Source organism: Bombina bombina, chromosome 3, assembly GCF_027579735.1.
Source record: "Bombina bombina isolate aBomBom1 chromosome 3, aBomBom1.pri, whole genome shotgun sequence".
In the NCBI taxonomy this organism is placed as follows: Eukaryota; Metazoa; Chordata; class Amphibia; order Anura; family Bombinatoridae; genus Bombina; species Bombina bombina.
The window spans coordinates 628,451,161-628,473,241 of NC_069501.1; the positions used below are offsets into that span (position 1 = coordinate 628,451,161).

At 36.4% G+C, this 22,081-nt stretch overlaps 1 long non-coding RNA gene across 1 annotated transcript in view; it reads right to left on the minus strand.

The window, feature by feature from the left end:
* Positions 1-19,429, minus strand: part of LOC128651850 (uncharacterized) — an 80,176-nt gene extending 60,747 nt beyond the window's left edge. Inside the window, exon 1 of the long non-coding RNA XR_008401196.1 lies at positions 19,336-19,429. This is a non-coding gene — a long non-coding RNA (uncharacterized LOC128651850). The remainder of the gene's footprint in view (positions 1-19,335) is intronic.
* Between the last annotated feature and the right edge of the window lie 2,652 nt (positions 19,430-22,081).

Genomic DNA, 22,081 nt, shown 5'->3' on the forward strand with positions numbered 1-22,081 from the left:
AAAAAGGGGGGGGGGGAAAAGAAATGTGTATAAACTATTGACCTCAAACATGACTAGAAATAATATGTACTTATATAGGGGATCATAAGATCCATATAGAGTGCCTGATCATGTGTATTTAATTCATTAATCTTAAAGAAAGAATATGAGAAAAAGATTTTTAACCTGATATAAGTGCGTGGTTGGATCATTAATAAAGACCATACTGAGTGATGTTATAGTTAGTGCAACAGCACTTAACCAGTGACTTAGTGTTATCAGAGTGTATTAGTGTACCGTGATAGAGATAAGGTTTCTGTAGATTGTTTTTATAGCAAGCGTTAATTCATTGACAATGTACATGAAGTGTACCCGTGTATTTCATTGCTATTGTTGTTTATCTTACTTAGATTGTCTGTTTTTACAAAAAAGGAGTAAAATTATTTACTTCATTTAGTCCATTTGGTTGAACTGAATTCAAAAGGAAGATCCATTTGCTCTCCGCTCTGAGTAGGACATTCTCTACATTACCACCCCTTATGCCCAAATGTATTTTCTGAATCCCAAAGCATTTCAAATCAGACTGTTTGGAATTGTGTCTTTTTAGGAAATGACGAGCTACAGATGTCATGTTTTTTCCTTCTTGCAGATCTTTAGTTGCATTTTTTATGTTCCTCAGATGTTCTTGGAGTCTTTGTCTTATTTTTCTTGTTGTCATGCCAACATATAACAGATTGCATTTGCATTGTAGAACATATATGACTCCTTCCGTGTGGCAGTTAATGTAGGATTCAATTTTATGGATTTTCTCAAACCGATCAGTAATTTCTTGTTTATTGACCATGAAGCTGCATGTACTGCATGTTCCGCATTTGAATGATCCTTTCTTGAAGGCTCCCAGAGTTCTTGGTCCCTGTAGGTGGCTGGGACTAATAAGATCCTTGAGATTGCGGGTTCTTCTGAAGCCCGTTTGTACTTTTTCTCCCACAATTTTGGAGATTACAGGATCAGAGGTTAGAATGTGCCAGTTATTTTGCATAATATTCAGAATTTGAGAGCTTTTAGGGTTGTAGGTGGAGATGAATCTCACTTGTTCCTGTTTCGATTTGGTTTTTGTTTTCAACAGTTCCTGTCTCATGGTATTTTTAGCTCTAAATTCTGCTTTTTTTATTGTTCTTTTGCTATAACCTCTTGAGATTAATCTCTCAGTTAATTCTCTTGCTCTTATTTTATAGTTCTCTTCTGTGGAGCAATTGCGTCTCATCCTGAGAAATTCTCCTGTGGGGAGCGCTTTTACTGTGTTTGGAGCATGAGCACTTGTACTAAAAAGTAAACTGTTAGTAGCAGTTTTCTTGCGATGGACATCTGTTTCCAATGTGCCTGTTATTGTTTTTATGATTTTTAGATCTAGAAAGTCAATGCTTTCTTGGCTTGCTTCATAGGTCAATTTGATGTTTAATGTGTTGGTATTCAGTTTGGCCATGAATTGATCCAATTCTGTACGAGTCCCCTCCCATAGGAAGAGCACATCGTCTATGTATCTCATCCATAAAGGTATTTTATTTAAATCCTCAGTATTGTCATCTGAGAACACATGTTTTTGCTCCCACCAGCCAAGAAAGAGATTGGCATAGGTGGGGGCACAGGCAGTACCCATTGCCGTGCCTCTGGTTTGAAGGTAAAAACTGTTATCAAAAGTAAAGAAATTATGTGTCAAAATGAATTTTAACAGTTGTAGAACAAAACTATCATGAGCTGGGTCTTCCTCAGAACCCATAGAGAGAAACCACTGTACAGCTTCTATACCTAGATCGTGATTTATACAGGTATATAGTGATTCAACATCAGCCGTGACTAGCCATGTAGATGGTAAAAGGTGTACATTTTCTAGCTGAACCAAGACGTCAGTAGTGTCTTGTACATATGATGCTAATTGACGAAGATAGTTCCTGAGTCTGAAGTCAATGTATCTACTCGCTTTCTCCGTAAGACTGTTAATGCCAGACACAATTGGCCGTCCTGGAGGTTGTTGTTGGTTTTTGTGAATTTTTGGAATTAAGTAGAAAGTTGCTACTGTTGGTTCCTTCACTTTGAGAAATTGGTATTCTTTGTTTGTGAGTAGATTATCAAATTTAGCCATTTCTATGATTTTCAAATATTCATGGAGGAATATTTTATTTGGATTAAAGCTTAGCTTTTTATAGCACGATGTGTCCCTGAGTTGTTTGTCTGTTTCTTTTTTGTACATGTTAATGGGCCACAGAACTATATTTCCTCCTTTATCTGAATTTCGGATGATGACATCATCCCAGTTTCTCATGTCATTTAATGCCCTTTGTTCCTGAGTTGTTAAGTTTCTTTCAGTTAGTTTGTCTGATAACTGCAGTATTTCATTACAAACTACATCAGTGAACACCTGTAGTTGAGGGCATTGATTTATCTTAGGCATAAAAGATGACTTATTTATTATCTTATCTCGCCATTTTCTTTCTGTCAAGGAATCAGCTGATTGTTCTTGTCCAAAAGTATTCTCTGTCAGTAGAGTTTCTAATGTTTCTAGAGTTTCTCTCTCATCTTCTGTCCAACATTGTGTTGGAATTGGTTCTACAGGTTCTGATTGAGTAGTATTTCTACTGTAAATTTTTTTCATTGCTATTTTTCGAACAAATAAGTGTACATCTTTAATTAATTCGAATTTATCAAGTTTCGGTGTGGGGCAAAATGACATGCCTTTGGATAAAACTTGGATGTGAGCTTCTGATAGTAGTTTTTGTGACAAGTTTATAATTCTCAGTGAGTCAGTTTGATTTGGGAGAAGGGGCTGGGAGCTCTTTGATAGGGTTTCCAGTTTTTCTTGTTGGTTCTGTTCGATGTTTGGCTTTTGTTTTGTCTTTTTGGTTTTCCCCCTGCCTCTTCTGGTGTGTCTCCACTTGACGAGGCTCCTGCCCCTAAAAAATCCTTCCTTTTTCCTCTTGTTATTCTTATGTTTCTCTCCAAATTGGGGGTTTGAGGTTCCACATCTGATTCTAAAGTTTCAGATTCCTCTCCCTCTGTGTCTGAGACATCACTTTGAACCAAGTTTACCCTAGAAGAATTTGAACCTCTCTCTAATTTTGAGGAAACATACAAACAATATCAAAAAGAACTGGATAAGTATGAAAATGAAATAAAACAAACAAAACAAGGGAAACTAAGTAGGGATAAAAATGACTATGCAAACCAAAAGGTTTATAAATGGAAAATTAGAACTAATACCAACAAAGGGCGACAATCTAGGGTAAACTTGGTTCAAAGTGATGTCTCAGACACAGAGGGAGAGGAATCTGAAACTTTAGAATCAGATGTGGAACCTCAAACCCCCAATTTGGAGAGAAACATAAGAATAACAAGAGGAAAAAGGAAGGATTTTTTAGGGGCAGGAGCCTCGTCAAGTGGAGACACACCAGAAGAGGCAGGGGGAAAACCAAAAAGACAAAACAAAAGCCAAACATCGAACAGAACCAACAAGAAAAACTGGAAACCCTATCAAAGAGCTCCCAGCCCCTTCTCCCAAATCAAACTGACTCACTGAGAATTATAAACTTGTCACAAAAACTACTATCAGAAGCTCACATCCAAGTTTTATCCAAAGGCATGTCATTTTGCCCCACACCGAAACTTGATAAATTCGAATTAATTAAAGATGTACACTTATTTGTTCGAAAAATAGCATTGAAAAAAATTTACAGTAGAAATACTACTCAATCAGAACCTGTAGAACCAATTCCAACACAATGTTGGACAGAAGATGAGAGAGAAACTCTAGAAACATTAGAAACTCTACTGACAGAGAATACTTTTGGACAAGAACAATCAGCTGATTCCTTGACAGAAAGAAAATGGCGAGATAAGATAATAAATAAGTCATCTTTTATGCCTAAGATAAATCAATGCCCTCAACTACAGGTGTTCACTGATGTAGTTTGTAATGAAATACTGCAGTTATCAGACAAACTAACTGAAAGAAACTTAACAACTCAGGAACAAAGGGCATTAAATGACATGAGAAACTGGGATGATGTCATCATCCGAAATTCAGATAAAGGAGGAAATATAGTTCTGTGGCCCATTAACATGTACAAAAAAGAAACAGACAAACAACTCAGGGACACATCGTGCTATAAAAAGCTAAGCTTTAATCCAAATAAAATATTCCTCCATGAATATTTGAACATCATAGAAATGGCTAAATTTGATAATCTACTCACAAACAAAGAATACCAATTTCTCAAAGTGAAGGAACCAACAGTAGCAACTTTCTACTTAATTCCAAAAATTCACAAAAACCAACAACAACCTCCAGGATGGCCAATTGTGTCTGGCATTAACAGTCTTACGGAGAAAGCGAGTAGATACATTGACTTCAGACTCAGGAACTATCTTCGTCAATTAGCATCATATGTACAAGACACTACTGACGTCTTGGTTCAGCTAGAAAATGTACACCTTTTACCATCTGATGTTGAATCACTATATACCTGTATAAATCACGATCTAGGTATAGAAGCTGTACAGTGGTTTCTCTCTATGGGTTCTGAGGAAGACCCAGCTCATGATAGTTTTGTTCTACAACTGTTAAAATTCATTTTGACACATAATTTCTTTACTTTTGATAACAGTTTTTACCTTCAAACCAGAGGCACGGCAATGGGTACTGCCTGTGCCCCCACCTATGCCAATCTCTTTCTTGGCTGGTGGGAGCAATAACATGTGTTCTCAGATGACAATACTGAGGATTTAAATAAAATACCTTTATGGATGAGATACATAGACGATGTGCTCTTCCTATGGGAGGGGACTCGTACAGAATTGGATCAATTCATGGCCAAACTGAATACCAACACATTAAACATCAAATTGACCTATGAAGCAAGCCAAGAAAGCATTGACTTTCTAGATCTAAAAATCATAAAAACAATAACAGGCACATTGGAAACAGATGTCCATCGCAAGAAAACTGCTACTAACAGTTTACTTTTTAGTACAAGTGCTCATGCTCCAAACACAGTAAAAGCGCTCCCCACAGGAGAATTTCTCAGGATGAGACGCAATTGCTCCACAGAAGAGAACTATAAAATAAGAGCAAGAGAATTAACTGAGAGATTAATCTCAAGAGGTTATAGCAAAAGAACAATAAAAAAAGCAGAATTTAGAGCTAAAAATACTATGAGACAGGAACTGTTGAAAACAAAAACCAAATCGAAACAGGAACAAGTGAGATTCATCTCCACCTACAACCCTAAAAGCTCTCAAATTCTGAATATTATGCAAAATAACTGGCACATTCTAACCTCTGATCCTGTAATCTCCAAAATTGTGGGAGAAAAAGTACAAACGGGCTTCAGAAGAACCCGCAATCTCAAGGATCTTATTAGTCCCAGCCACCTACAGGGACCAAGAACTCTGGGAGCCTTCAAGAAAGGATCATTCAAATGCGGAACATGCAGTACATGCAGCTTCATGGTCAATAAACAAGAAATTACTGATCGGTTTGAGAAAATCCATAAAATTGAATCCTACATTAACTGCCACACGGAAGGAGTCATATATGTTCTACATTGCAAATGCAATCTGTTATATGTTGGCATGACAACAAGAAAAATAAGACAAAGACTCCAAGAACATCTGAGGAACATAAAAAATGCAACTAAAGATCTGCAAGAAGGAAAAAACATGACATCTGTAGCTCGTCATTTCCTAAAAAGACACAATTCCAAACAGTCTGATTTGAAATGCTTTGGGATTCAGAAAATACATTTGGGCATAAGGGGTGGTAATGTAGAGAATGTCCTACTCAGAGCGGAGAGCAAATGGATCTTCCTTTTGAATTCAGTTCAACCAAATGGACTAAATGAAGTAAATAATTTTACTCCTTTTTTGTAAAAACAGACAATCTAAGTAAGATAAACAACAATAGCAATGAAATACACGGGTACACTTCATGTACATTGTCAATGAATTAACGCTTGCTATAAAAACAATCTACAGAAACCTTATCTCTATCACGGTACACTAATACACTCTGATAACACTAAGTCACTGGTTAAGTGCTGTTGCACTAACTATAACATCACTCAGTATGGTCTTTATTAATGATCCAACCACGCACTTATATCAGGTTAAAAATCTTTTTCTCATATTCTTTCTTTAAGATTAATGAATTAAATACACATGATCAGGCACTCTATATGGATCTTATGATCCCCTATATAAGTACATATTATTTCTAGTCATGTTTGAGGTCAATAGTTTATACATATTTCTTTCCCCCCCCCCTTTTTTTTCCCTTTAAAAAAAAAAAAAAAAAAAAAAAAAAAAAATATATATATTTTTGTGTTTCACATTTTTTTGTTTCAATTTCTTTATTTCACGGTGTAACACGCTATTTCATATCATGCTTATCACAAAATATAAATAGCAGATTAGGTTTCAGAAGAATACAATCCTGGTTAAAGTTTGACTATACTATTATCAGATCTAGCAATATGTCAAATTCAATAAACACCGTAGAATAAGTCAATACAAAATAGCTTGCTATAACAACACGAACTTATGCACAGAGTCACTGTTGTCAACAAAACATCAGCCACCTCTGTGAATATACTTGGCAAATGAAAACCTTTTTGAACAGGTTAACTGTTGTCACTATACCATCATTTCATTAATTTTATCTATCATTAGGTTTTTGAAAGAATTCAAGAATAAGCTCACAACAGAATCAAATAAACCATTCTATAGTAGAATTCAGACACGTCTCTCTACGTCAATCATTAATCCATTTCGTGTCATTGGTCTGAATTACAATACACGCCTATTGGGGGCGTGTTTCCAACGGCCTTAAAAAGCCGCCAATATTGCGGCGCGTTCACCTTTGAAAAAGCAACGTTAAGTTGCGAAACATGTTAGGGACGATAGGGCAATGGTGAGGAGTCCTAGGAGCTCCTGTGTTTTTAGACAGCCTTAAGCTACCGCAAATTACTGTAGTCAACTATGATTTAACTTGTATTATTGAATGCTCAGATCTAACTATGTGTTAATGGTTAGTGCTGGTACCGAATGTGCTATTCCTCCTGTAATGACTAACTCTGAATCTTATAGTATACAATAACCGGACAACAGAATTACGTTAGTGGCTACTGCCTAATAAGATAAAATTAACCTTGAGTTGTACTGGGTATATATTCACGATACTTTTAGCTGTAAGTTATATCTGCCCCAAAGCTATTGGGCACTAAATATATTCAAAACGCAATTGGATTTGCCTTGCGTTTAATTATTGAGTGCAGCTTGATCACATAAGCACAATTTCGCCTCTAATACGGCTCATACAATAGAGCAGTGCACAAACTAAATTTGTGGCAATTGTGTTTATATGGGAGGTAGAACATACACAGACTAAGATAGTCAACTGCGAGTGTGCAAATCCAAACGAACAGTAGGTTTAACTCTATTGACTCACAATACAAGCACAATCTCTAAACAATTTTGTTGCCACAGCTCAGTTGTTACTGGGAATAGATACGTTTTATTGTATTAACAAACTACACTATTTAATTACCGGAACACTGTGAGGTACTTTAATAGATACTCAATTAAATCTGTGGTGATAGGAATAGATATGCTCCATTGTTGCAAAATATATAATTACTTAGTTGCCGCAGTACAGTGAGCTACTTAAACTGACACCAAATGAAATCGTGAGCAGACAAATCTTACTGAAGTTCGTTTAACACAGACAGCTCAAGTGCATACAACTAAGAATACAATCCTTGCAATTCAAATTAGAGTTTATCCAGTAGCAACGGTTTTTATATATGACCGTTGGAAGTAAACATAATTAAGTTTATCCAGTTGAACAAGGTTATACAATGTCTCAATAAACAGAAATTGTATCAGAATTGAGCTGATTCATTAATATACACTATAAGAGTGCTTATGTAAGTTAGCTCTTGATGTTTTGGAGTGAATAGCCTACACCTTAATCTTTCAGTAGGCAACTGTTAATACAGAAACTGAGTCACTTTAGAAAAGAGACTGTGTATAATTTTTGACGCCAAACGTCATAGAAATAAGTTCCATCTTGCTATATATTTAGAATTTAAGTAAGTGGTGTATATAATCTCAGCTGGAAATAAGCAGAAATAAATAGAATTTTATACCCACTATTTAATTTACACTTAACTTCGCATACAAAGATATATCATTTTGGAGATTTAACAACACGCTATATACTTAACTCTTATATTTGAATTGGTAACTTCGTACAGAAAAGGTTTGGTGTATCACATCTCTAAGACGCAAGTATACAGCAGTTCCCACTCCAGCCTACATTTAACACTCAAGTATTAGGAGCAACAAACTTATATATATTTGTTGACATCAATAAAATCGGTGCTTAAGTGTGATTTTAAGTTCATTCCTATTTTAAACGCAACCCAATAAAAGTTATATTTTAATTTGTAATCTGTTTTCTCCCCTTTCACTTATTCCTTAGGGAATAAATTGTGTCACCCAGTTAGATTCCATTTACCTTTTGACCTAGGTGTGCTATAAGTGTATACTTTCTCTCTTTCTTTGTTACATTTCCTGTGATATGCTTGTGCAATGCCGCCCCCTGCACATTCCCGGCCAATCGGCTGCTAATAGGGGGTGTCAATCATCCTGATCATATCGGATCTGGATGATTGCAGTCTTACGACCGCTGCTTCTTTATGGGACACTCAATCAAAATTAAACTTTCATTATTTAGATAGAGCATGCCATTGTAAACAACTTTCCAATTTACTTCCATTAACTAAATGTGGAAAGTCTTTTTATATTTAAACTTTCTGAGCCACCAGCTCCTACTGAGCATGTGCAAGATTAAGTGTGTATGCATTTGTGAATGGCTGATGGCTGTCACATGGTATGTGTATGCATTTGTGATTGGCTGATGGCTGTCACATGGTACAGGGGGGAGTGGAAAAAGACATAACTTTTAAAATTGTCAGAAAAAAAATCTACTACTCATTTGAAGTTCAGACTAAGTGCTATTGCATTGTCTCGTTATCTTGCATTTGTTGATTATGCAAATCTACTGTGTTGACTGGTCCTGTGCTGAACCGAAAATGGTTTGGCTCCTAGGCTTACATTCCTGCTTTTTCAAATAAAGATACCAAGATAGTGAAGAAAATGTGATAATTGGAGTAAATTAGAAAGTTGCTTACAATTACATACTCTATCTGAATCATGAAAGAAAACATTTGGGTTTCATATCCCTTTAAGGATTCAAGATGTGCAGTTAATATAGATATTCTGATATGAACAATGATTTGATAAACCACATAATCCAATCTACAGTTCATAAATTATTTAGTCTGATATTGCTTTTTATTTTTGATATTTTTAACTGCACTCCTTTATTAACCCTATACTAGGGTAATCAACTGAACCCCTTCTATTTTTCCTATTCCTTTTTTTCTTCATACTCTCATCACTGTCTCTCTCCCTTCTCACTTGTTCTGTCATTCTCCCTATCTTTCCCTCATTCACTTTCCCAGCCTTCTTCTCTATCACCCTATCTGTCTCCCCATGATCTACTACTTCCCTTTGTTTTGAGTTAACATACAAAAAGACTATGTATGTGTGTTTATAATTGTCATATACTGTATGTATTGTGTGAGTATATGTACAGCAGAGTAGAGTGTAAACAAATTATTGTGAAATCTGTTCCTCTATCTCTAAACTGTAGTTACCCAGAAAAAAAATAGCTAATTAAAATAATATTATACAGGAAACAACAATGTAAGACACATTGACTTGCTATTGTCTGGTTATCACTTCCTTCTGAAATAGAAAATATATAGAGTAATCCAGGCATTCAAACCTTCTCTTAGCCACAGAACATTGCAAAATGTGTCATTCACGCACATGTAAGAATCGCACACCAGTAGGCTTTTCCTTTTCATGGCGTGCAGTAAATGATTGCAGAGAATTATTGTGACACATGCCAATAGATTGGAAGCCACCCCACAAAAAAAACGGAAAAATGGGGGGGGGGGCATTTTTTCCTATGTAGGAGTGACTCCTAATGGTTATCCCTACATAGAAAATTCCACAATCACAAATAATATAGTAGTTTAATCATTTATATAGTTTTATATCTCCATCCTTTACCATACGTATCTACGATTACTTGTTTTGTGAGGATAAAACACTTTATGGACGCTCAGTGCAGCATTCTGCTGACATTCCTCTCAAAAGCAGGTGATCTCCTAGATTACGTGCTCTCCTAAAAGTAAATGCTGGTGTTTATGGTATATGTGATATTGACAGCCAGGTCATCTGATCTCAGGATGTTCCAATATTATATTATATATAAGATATATATATATATATATATATATATATATATATATATATATATATATATATATATATATATATAATATAAATATTGCATATTATTCCGCTATGAGGAGAATCTTAATTCGGTTATCTTGGGATTTTACTTTTGGTATCAAGAGTTCCTGACTATCTTCAGTCAGGGCAATATGATCTGACTGGGAGGGGGGTAATCCCTTGCTAGGAATCTCTGCCTTAAATCCTTAGCTGCTTTATTCAAAGCTTTCTATATAAAAACTTTCTATATAATTCAGTCACCAATCTATTGTCATGAAATTTATTAATCTTAAAATCCAGAAATTCTATACTGGTCTCATTTATTGTATATGTAAAAAACTAACAATTGGAATTATTATGTTGCATGAATTGCTTAGTACTAAAAAAAAACAGTTTCTTCCCACCACTTAAGATAAATATTCTATGATGGTCTACGAAATGTCCCTTTATTAGCTTATAATACCTCATGAGTATGTTATGTTCTGTAATGCTGGGAATCTGATTGAAGAGGTACATTATTATAGATATAATGAGTTGAACTTCAGTCATGTTGTTTTACTCTGTAGGGAGGATTAAGAGTTCCAAGATATATAAATCTGGGTGGGAGCAAAAAGAATTAAACCATGAATATATAACTATTTCTTTTAAAAAGAGTTGTTGGCAAAGGGTGCCAGGTCACATATACAAACCACTGATGATTAGAATGTGGGCAGAAATATAAGATATAGGTAAGTTCTCAACGCTGATGATCTCCAGTAGAAATTTATTCTTAATGAGACACTAAAGGCAAAATTTTACTTTCAAGATTCAGATAGAGCATGAAATAAAAAAAACACTTTACAAATTACTTCCATGATGTGCACAGTCTATTTATATGCACACTTTCTTAGTCACCAGTTCCTACTGAGCATGTGCAAGAGTTCACTGACACGTAATGCAGGTGACACAAAATGTAAGGACATTTTGAAATTTGTCACAAAAAAAATCTACTGCTCATTTGAAATTCAGACATGGGGGACGAATTATCAAGCTTGCCGGAAACAGCAGTTATGAAGCAGTGGTCTAAAGACTGGTGCTTCATAACTGATCCGCTGCCTCTGAGGCTGCGGTTTTCAATCTGCATGATCCTATACGATAGGGCTGATTGACACCCCCTGCTAGAGGCCGATTGGGCGCGAATCTGCAGGGTGCGGCATTGCACAAGCAATTCACAAGAACTTCTTGTGCAATGATAAATACGCTGTTGGCATTTATCGATGTGCGGCGGACATGATACGCTACATCGTATCATGTCCACTCGCGCTTTCATAAATCGGCCCCTAAGTGCTATTACATTGTCTTTTATTATGTATCTGTTGATTATGCATTTCTACTTCAGTTAATAGCCTAAACTATTAAAGACTATTCCTTCTCTCTCTTTCTAGCTCTGCGTGAGAAGTTTTGATTTTGGAAACTTCGCCGCTTCTTTACACTAATATTAAAAGCTGGAGCCCACAAACAGTAAGATTCTTTAGAATAAAAATGTATTATTATTATTATTTGTAAAGCAACGTTAATGTAAAAATGATCACACTTAAGGTTTGAAGAATGGAAAAGTAGAACTTGAGATACAGGGTCAGTGAGCATGACTTAAAGGGACAGTAAATTCAAAATTAAAGTTATATGGATCGGATAGAACATGACATTTTAAACAACTCTTTAATTTACTTATATTAGCAATTTTGCTTAGTTCTCTTGGTCTCCTTTGTTACAGAGTAGGCATTGATGAACGCAGGAGCGTGCACGTGTCTATAGCCATTTGGCAGCAGTGTTTGCATCAATGTTTAATGCAATGTTTTACATAGTTGTAAACAGCTGACATATAATGCTACAGACACTCTCTGACAGCAGAGTTAGCAACTATGAATAACATTTTTTTTGTATTTTTGTACTTGACTGATGTCTAAGGACACGTGCACTCTTATGAGCTCATCTAGGATTACTCTTTAACAAAGGATACCTGGATAACTAAGCAAAATGAATAATATAAGTACATTGGAAAGTTGTTTACAATTGTATGCTCTATCTGAATCAGGAAAGTTTAATTTTGACTTTATTGTCCCTTTAAGGCACAATGCTTGTTTCCAGTTTTGAGAATTGATCAGCAATTGATTCAGCTGCATAGTTCACCCAGACACCCAGACACCTAGACAAAGATGTTGAATTCAAGGGTCTATTTGGCAGTCCTGATTGGTTAATCAGATTAAGAATAAAGATTATTGGGCTCACTGTCACAAGACCAGCCACTCTTCCTATTGGCTAAAGTGATTTTTTTCTATATATAGAAAGGAACCCCAAAACATTACTAGAATAAACATATGGATCTGTGGATGACAGGGCTGAAGGGTGTAAGTGTTGGGGTAGTTAGACAATATGGGGGTTTGCAATGATGAAGATAAACATATTGATGGACCTAGATTTTAGTTGAAAGTAAAAACTTTTTGCTGACGCGCACAAAAAGCCAAAGTCCGAATATTGCAACCACGTTAACGTATTCCCTCATAGACTTCAATGGAGCATGAAAAGTGGACAAAAAATAACAAGTCACGCAAACCTGATCGCGTTTTGTTAAGTGTGCTAACCTGACAGGAGAAATTAATTTTTCCCATTCCAACGTTCTTCACATAGCAGAATATGTTCTATTTATTCTTAAAAATATATTTCTACATATATCTGATGGTATTTTGTATCTATCTATCTATCTATCTATCTATCTATCTATTTACTGGTATATGCATAGCCATAGAGAAAAAGCATTTGCTGGACTTATCCACATAAAACTTAGCCTTTAAAAGTCCATGACATTTTGGAACTGGTCCGGTTCTTTTGTCATATGCGCTCAAAACACCACAAATCCAAGACAGAAAAACAAATTCTCCATCACCACTTTACCCAATATATAGTGAAATAATTAATCAGTGTTACCGGCGAAACCGTCTCTCCACTTGTGCACAGTGCAGTTGCATATCACTGACGTCATCAGGACACAACACGTCCCGATTCCTCAGTGAAAATGGGGGCGGATATAGCTTTGACAGCTGTCATAACAAAATTATGTGCCCCAATGATGTTGCATCTCGCTTGAAAATACGCATAGTGCGGTCCATCCAGGCATGTTAATATAATACAAAAATAATAATAAGGTGTCAACAAATATCCATTTACAAAACAACACCATTTAAAAGCATAATAAAACTGGTATATGATTAATGCACATAAACTCTTTATGTGCCTAGTGTAATATTATAGAAAACAGAGGTTATATAATAATTTCTACCAATAAAAGGTAGTTATATATCCAAATTACACACAAATATGAAGATATATATTCCAAGCATGTGACTCATTTCACTCTTCAATTATATAAAGGTCCAAAGTCCAATACTGTATTCAGTCCCCTTGGCACTATGATATCCAAGGTATAGATCCATTTAGTTTCCATACGTAATAATTTCTGTGCTCTATTGTCTCCCCTATGTATGAGGGGTACATGGTCTATCAGCTTTGCTATTAGGCTTGACACACCTTAGACACAGCTTAGATTTTTTGCAATTTATGTACTTAAAAACAGAATTTATGTTTACCTGATAAATTTCTTTCTCCTACGGTGTGTCCGGTCCACGGCTTCATCCTTACTTGTGGGATATTCTCATTCCCTACAGGAAATGGCAAAGAGAGCACACAGCAAAGCTGTCCATATAGCCCCCCCTCTAGCTCTGCCCCCCAGTCATTCGACCGACGGTTAGGAGAAAAAGGAGAACCATAAGGTGCAGTGGTGACTGTAGTGTACAAAAAACAAAAATTTTAAACCTGACTAAATGCCAGGGCGGGCCGTGGACCGGACACACCGTAGGAGAAAGAAATTTATCAGGTAAACATAAATTCTGTTTTCTCCTACATTGGTGTGTCCGGTCCATGGCTTCATCCTTGCTTGTGGGAACCAATACCAAAGCTTTAGGACACGGATGAAGGGAGGGAACAAGTCAGGTTACCTAAACGGAAGGCACCACTGCTTGTAAAATCTTTCTCCCAAAAATAGCCTCCGAAGAAGCATAAGTATCGAATTTGTAAAATTTGGCAAATGTATGCAGAGAAGACCAAGTCGCTGCCTTACAGATCTGTTCAACAGAAGCCTCATTCTTGAAGGCCCATGTGGAAGCCACAGCTTTAGTAGAGTGAGCTGTAATTCGTTCAGGAGGCTGCCGTCCGGCAGTCTCATAAGCCAATCGGATGATGCTTTTTAGCCAAAAGGAAAGAGAGGTAGCAGTAGCTTTCTGACCTCTCCTCTTACCAGAATAGACGACAAACAAGGATGATGTCTGTCTGAAATCCTTTGTTGCTTCTAAATAGAATTTTAAAGCACGAACCACATCTAGGTTATGTAACAAACGTTCCTTCTTCAAAACTGGATTCGGACACAGAGAAGGAACCACTATTTCCTGGTTAATATTCCTGTTGGAAACCACTTTTGGAAGAAAACCAGGCTTGGTACGTAAAACTACCTTATCTGTATGGAATACCAGATAGGGTGAAGTACACTGCAAAGCAGACAATTCAGAAACTCTTCTAGCAGAAGAAATAGCAACCAAAAACAGAACTTTCCAAGATAGTAACTTAATATCTATGGAATGTAAAGGTTCAAACGGAACCCCTTGAAGAACTGAAAGAACTAAGTTTAGACTCCATGGAGGAGTCACAGGTCTGTAGACAGGATTGATTCTGACTAACGCCTGTACAAATGCTTGTACATCTGGCACGGCTGCCAGACGTTTGTGCAACAAGACAGACAGAGCAGATATCTGTCCTTTTAGAGAATTAGCTGACAGACCTTTCTCCAAACCCTCTTGGAGAAAGGAAAGTATCCTTGGAATCCTAATGTATTTAAAACTGAGCAATCACGCTTTCTAGGAAAAGCTGGCAGTTTGGATAAAAAGGCTGCTAGAGAATTATCCATTACTGCTGCTAATTGCTGCATAGTAACAGCCATTGGCGCGCTAGATGTACTAGGTTTCGCTTGCGCGGGCAAAGCTGGTGTTGACACAGAAGGAGAGGATGATGAACTATCCCCACTACCTTCATTTAAAGAATCATCTTGGCAACATTATTAAATGTGACAGTACTGTCCTTAATCTAGGTGTCTAAACGGCTTCCAGGCGCAAATAAAATTCCCCAAAAAGTGTTTCAAAGTTTGAAAAACACTCCAAATGTCACATAAACATGTTAAAAAACAAACGACTTAGCCCACAATAGTGTCAACCAGCGTAGAGCCCAAGTTATAAGCCTTAATTCTGTTACTGAGTCTAAGAAAATGGCTTACCTATCCCAGAAGGGAAAACTGACAGTCTTCTAGCATTACTAGGTCTTGTTAGAAAAGTGACTGATCATACCTGAAGCAGATAAGCCTGCAAACTGTTCCTCCCAACTGAAGTTCTCTGGTTTCAACAGTCCTGCGTGGGAACAGCAATGGATTTTAGTTACTGGTGCTAAAATCATACTCCTCTTTTAACAGAAATCTTCATCACTTTCTGTTGTAGAGTAAATAGAACAAACCGGCACTATTTTAAAATAAACTCTTGATAGAAGAAATAAAAACTACAAATAACACCACATACTCTTTACCATCCCCGTGGAGATGCTACTTGTACAGAGCGGCAAAGAGAATGACTGGGGGGCGGAGCTAGAGGGGGGGCTATATGGACAGCTTTGCTGTGTGCTCTCTTTGCCATTTCCTGTAGGGAATGAGAATATCCCACAAGTAAGGATGAAGCCGTGGACCGGACACACCAATGTAGGAGAAAAACTTTTAGGATTTGACTTAGAATCCTTTGCAATTAATCTTTAATTTTTAATTTTGGCTGTACTATTTTTTTGAATAATTTAAATGCCCTACGTTTTTATATATATATATATATATATATATATATATATATATATATATATATATATATATATATATATATATACATACCTGTATATATATATATATATATATATATATATATATATATATATATATATATATATATATATACACTGTTTGGGAATAGTGGCTTTAAACGCTGGAGTGTCAGTAAGATTGTCTTGAGAAAGGCTCACTGCACAAGCCGAAACGTTGACTTTTGTGATGCTATACTGTCAATAAAAATATCACTTTAATTCAACAAAGACCTGTGCGTGCCCTCCATTCTACGTTTGGTTATATTAATATATAATAATTTATATATTTTATTTTTTTAAACAAAAGCTGTTATGATATCCTGGTGAGATTACCAAAAATATCTCACATTATTGTAAAGAGTGGGAGGAGTGGTCTTGCATCTCAATTTTGAATAATATATTAATTATATAATATATATATATTAATTTAGAACCATTATATTATTTATAGACAAACATTGAAAGTATTTCTTAGTGGTGTGTTAGAATCTCATGCAAAAGGTCTTAATAATATTAGTGTTTGACTACTCATAATGTACTATGACATTAAATCTATTCATAATGTAACTATTCATAAAGACCTTCATGCAAAAATGTTTGACCCTGTGTTGTATAAGCAGGAAGGGAAGTAACGGCTTTTCAGACAGACATAAAATCTGAATTCTTGCAACATTTTGAATATATAATGTACTGTATATGAAACAGCCTGTTAAAACAAAGGACTTCTTAAGATGCATGTATTCAATTGCAATCTTTTAACCTACCTGCATGTTGAAAGTATGCAGAACATAAGAAATTATGTGTTTTGACAGGAAATGAATCACAATTACCCAGAACTGGGGAACATTGCTCTAACACAACTATTTCATTTAACTTCAACATACTTTGTGTGAAACATATTACTCAACCTAAAAAAAAAATTGAGAAACTATGACCAGAAAACGACTTCCTCCCCTTGTACATTAATCCAAATCATCAGCTACCCCCACAGCTTTAACCTTTAAAAAAACAATTGTCATTCAAGTGACTGCGTACATGACCACACTCAGGCCAGCCTCCAATGGACCGTACATAAGAGATCTCACAACACCTACAGGACTTCCTCTTAAAATGTTGACACCCATTCTAAAACCAAATAGGCCACCTAAATAATAAATAATACTTATTATTATTATCATTTATTTGTATAGCACCGAAAAAATTCTGTAGTGTTGTTTACAAAATAGGGGTATCCAATGACAAAGATTTGTGGTAAGATACAAATACTTAGACTAAATAAGACTAGTACAGTCTACAGATTGAGAGTGCAGAGATGTAAGGTGTGGGGTAGCTTGTTACATGGATTGTAGATGCAGCAAGGCCATTCAAGATTTATTTTGATTAGGATGAAAAACATTTAGGAGAGATTTTAAACCTTTCTGACTAAGTGGCTTTTCAAAGAACACATGAAACTATACAATTTTTGAGACAATCTGATGGACAGGAGCAGTGTGTGAGAAGTCTTGGAAGCGAGAGATGGAAGTAGAAAAATAGGAGTGGAGAGACGTACGTCAGAAGTTGATCAAAGAGGGCCGGTTTAGGGAGTATATGGCGATGAGTGAGGCAATACATTTGGGAGTGAGGTTGTTGAGTGCTTTATGAATTTGGCTTAATATTTTGAATTGTATTGTAAAGTTTAGGGACTGGCAGAAAGGGGCAGCTGATGTAGATTGTTGATGTAGGTGGAAGCTTTCATGATAGATTGGAGGAGGGAGAGTAGGTTGCAGCAGGGGCGTATTTAGGTTTTGTGCTGCCCTAGGCACTCAAAATTTTGCTGCCCCACCCCCACCCCAGTTTTAAGGCATTTTTTTATAGACTTTTTTTTTTGGTCAGGGTGTAAAAAAAAAAAAAAAAAAGTCTTTAAGTAGATGTTCACCAGGGCTTGCATTCACTATGGTCACACACACACATATTATATATATACAGAGTGAGTTATATATATATATATATATATATATATATATATATATATATATATATATATATATATATATATATATATATATATATAATGTGTGTGTACATGTCTCTCATATATATATACACACACACACTACTAAGTCCCAGTCCCATGTCTGCTCCCTTCCCCCACTCTTTCAAAAGTGTCAGAAATAGCACTGAGTAAAAGCTTGCTGGAGACACAGCTTTCGTTACTGACAATGCAGTAAAGAAAGAAGACCAGCAGCAAAAAAAGAGACAGCATTTTTTTAGTTAATAAACATCATACCCCCCTTGTCGGCTGTTGTGTTCATACTGACAGCCCAACTCCCGCTGCTTTCACTGAGTTCCGTGGGAGTCTGGGAGAGCAGACATTCTCCAGCTGTCATCCCTGCACTTCTCCACTCCACAGCCTGATTTTACCTCAGGAGTAGGAGTCGGAGTCTTTAGTGCACATACCGGCATTTCAAAAGCATTTTTTTTTGCTTCTTAATGTGGCTGGGCAGTGGGGCAGTATATTAGGCATGCAAACGGAGCTTATTAAAAAGTAAGTATTTTTTTCTTTTCATTTCAGTGAGCATGGCAAAATTTACTGAGCCTTATTTCCCCCTGCCTTTTTAATAAGCTCCGTTTGCATGCCTAATATACTGCCCAGCGGCAGCCACATTAAGAAGAAAAAAAAATGCTTTTAAAATGAGCGGGTAACTTGAGACTTAGTTCCTCTAATGCCGCCCTCCTCCTCTGCTATTTTATTGCCTACAGGCTCGCTACACACAGTATACACAAGCACACACTGTGTAACTGTACAGGGCACCGCAGGTAATAAAATAGCAGAGGAGGAGGGCGGCATTAGATGAAGGCGAAACCACACTGACTGTACAGTGTACACAGCTACAGAAAATACACTGAAGTGTCACTGAGTCCTCTGACTCTGTCAGCATGTGAACTAATGCTTTTGGCTGTGGCTGCCCTGCCCTTCCCTACCTGAGTTAAGCCAGTTCAGCCCCCTCCAGTTCTTAGGCTCCTCACCACTGATAACAAAGTTCTTGTGTTGCGGCTTGCTAGACAGGAAGGCGGGCGGGTGGGCAGCTTGTCAAAAACGTCACGTGACATGGCAAAAAGCCGGTCACGTGACCACCGCGCAAATTTGAATTTTTTTTTCCTTCAGGCACATATTTAGTGCAACAGAGAAGTGCCGCCCCACAAAATCTGCCGCCCTAGGCACGGGCCTCGTTGGCCTATGCAGTAATACGCCCCTGGGTTGCAGTAGACAATATGTTACAAAATAAGAGAATTAATTAATATTTTTGTAGTTTCTTGAGTATATAGTATATAGGTATATAGGTGTGCATGGCAGGATTTGGTAAGCACTTGTATATATGGAGTGAATGTGAGTTAAAGTGTATCCCCTAGACAGCGGACCTGAGATGAGGTGTTGAAAATAGAGTTTCCAACTGTAAGAGAAGTATCAGGTGTGGGATGTGTAGGAGAGGGGGGGGGAAAGGAAGCAGCTCAGTTTTAGACAGATTGAGTTGGTTTTAATATTTATATAAATACTTTTTATCAGATCGTGTATAAATGAGTGTAACACTTTATTTTAATGTATTTATGTTGTGTTTGGTGCACATTTTAACTCTTACTCTTTATGCTAGGTCTCCACTCGCACTAACCTGATGTGTGCAAATTTAGATTGCGTTTGAGTGAACGTGTTTACTTTCAACTTCTAATATTGTGCAAGTTAACATGGGTGCGATATTGGTTATCACGAACCACGCTAACAATAGCACACCACTTGTAAACTAGCCTAATATATGTTGTGGACTTTGATGTATGCAATGCATTGTACTGTCTAACAGTTTTTATTTTTGTTTTGTAATATGTTTTTTTATTTCACTATATTCAAGCCATATGTTCTCTTGGAAAATGTATATATAGTCCCCAAGTCCAGAATTCCAAAATCCTAACACTCTGGAATTTAAACTTTTTAATTAATATTTTTAAAATGATCAAAAACACTAGTTTTCCTTGCCTGTAAGTCACAGTCTTCTCTGCCTGTGTTTTTTATGTGTGTTCTTAAATGCAAATAATATTCTATATTCATATAAAACAACAAATATTACCTTTCTGATTACAGTACTGTACTATCTTCCAGAGGGTACTATGTATACAAAAGTATTAAAAATTATATAAAACTTCCTGTAGCTTACATCTATGCACTGTATAATGACATGCATGGGCGTCCGCAGGAATTATTCCAGGGGCGGGGGGCAAAAAAGTGAAATATCATATATATAAATAAATCAGGTGTTGAACATTATGCTAAAATACTAGTTCTAGTTTATTAGAACACTATGGCCTAGATTTGGAGTTTGGCGGTAGCCGTGAAAACCAGCGTTAGAGGCTCCTAACGCTGGTTTTAGGCTACCTCCGGTATTTGGAGTCATTAAAAAAAGGGTCTAACGCTCACTTTTCAGTCACGACTTTTCCATACCGCAGATCCCCTTACGTAAATTGCGTATCCTATCTTTTCAATGGGATTTTTCTAACTCCGGTATTTTGAGTCGTGTCTGAAGTGAGCGTTAGAATTCTAACGACAAAACTCCAGCCGCAGAAAAAAGCCAGTAGTTAAGAGCTTTCTGGGCTAACGCCGGTTCATAAAGCTCTTAACTACTGTACTCTAAAGTACACTAACACCCATAAACTACCTATGTACCCCTAAACCGAGGTCCCCCCACATCGCCGCCACTCGATTAAATTTTTTTAACCCCTAATCTGCCGACCGCCACCTACATTATACTTATGTACCCCTAATCTGCTGCCCCTAACACCGCCGACCCCTATATTATATTTATTAACCCCTAACCTGCCCCCCACAACGTCGCAGCCAGCTACCTACAATAATTAACCCCTAATCTGACGACCGCAAAGTGCCGCCACCTACGTTATACTTATGTACCCCTAATCTGCTGCCCCTAACACCGCCGACCCCTATATTATATTTATTAACCCCTAATCTGCCCCCTCAATGTCGCCTCCACCTGCCTACACTTATTAACCCCTAATCTGCCGAGCGGACCGCACCGCTATTATTATAAAGTTATTAACCCCTAATCCGCCTCACTAACCCTATAATAAATAGTATTAACCCCTAATCTGCCCTCCCTAACATCGCCGACACCTAACTTCAAACATTAACCCCTAATCTGCCGACTGGAGCTCACCGCTATTCTAATAAATGTATTAACCCCTAAAGCTAAGTCTAACCCTAACACTAACACCCCCTAAGTTAAATATAATTTTAATCTAACGAAATTAATTAACTCTTATTAAATAAATTATTCCTATTTAAAGCTAAATACTTACCTGTAAAATAAATCCTAATATAGCTACAATATAAATTATAATTATATTATAGCTATTTTAGGATTAATATTTATTTTACAGGTAACTTTGTATTTATTTTAACCAGGTACAATAGCTATTAAATAGTTAAGAACTATTTAATAGCTAAAATAGTTAAAAAAATTACAAATTTACCTGTAAAATAAATCCTAAGTTACAATTAAACCTAACTCTACACTATCAATAAATGAATTAAATAAAATACCTACAATTACCTACAATTAAACCTAACACTACACTATCAATAAATTAATTAAATACAATACCTACAAATAACTACAATGAAATAAACTAACTAAAGTAAAAAAAATAAAAAAGAACTAAGTTA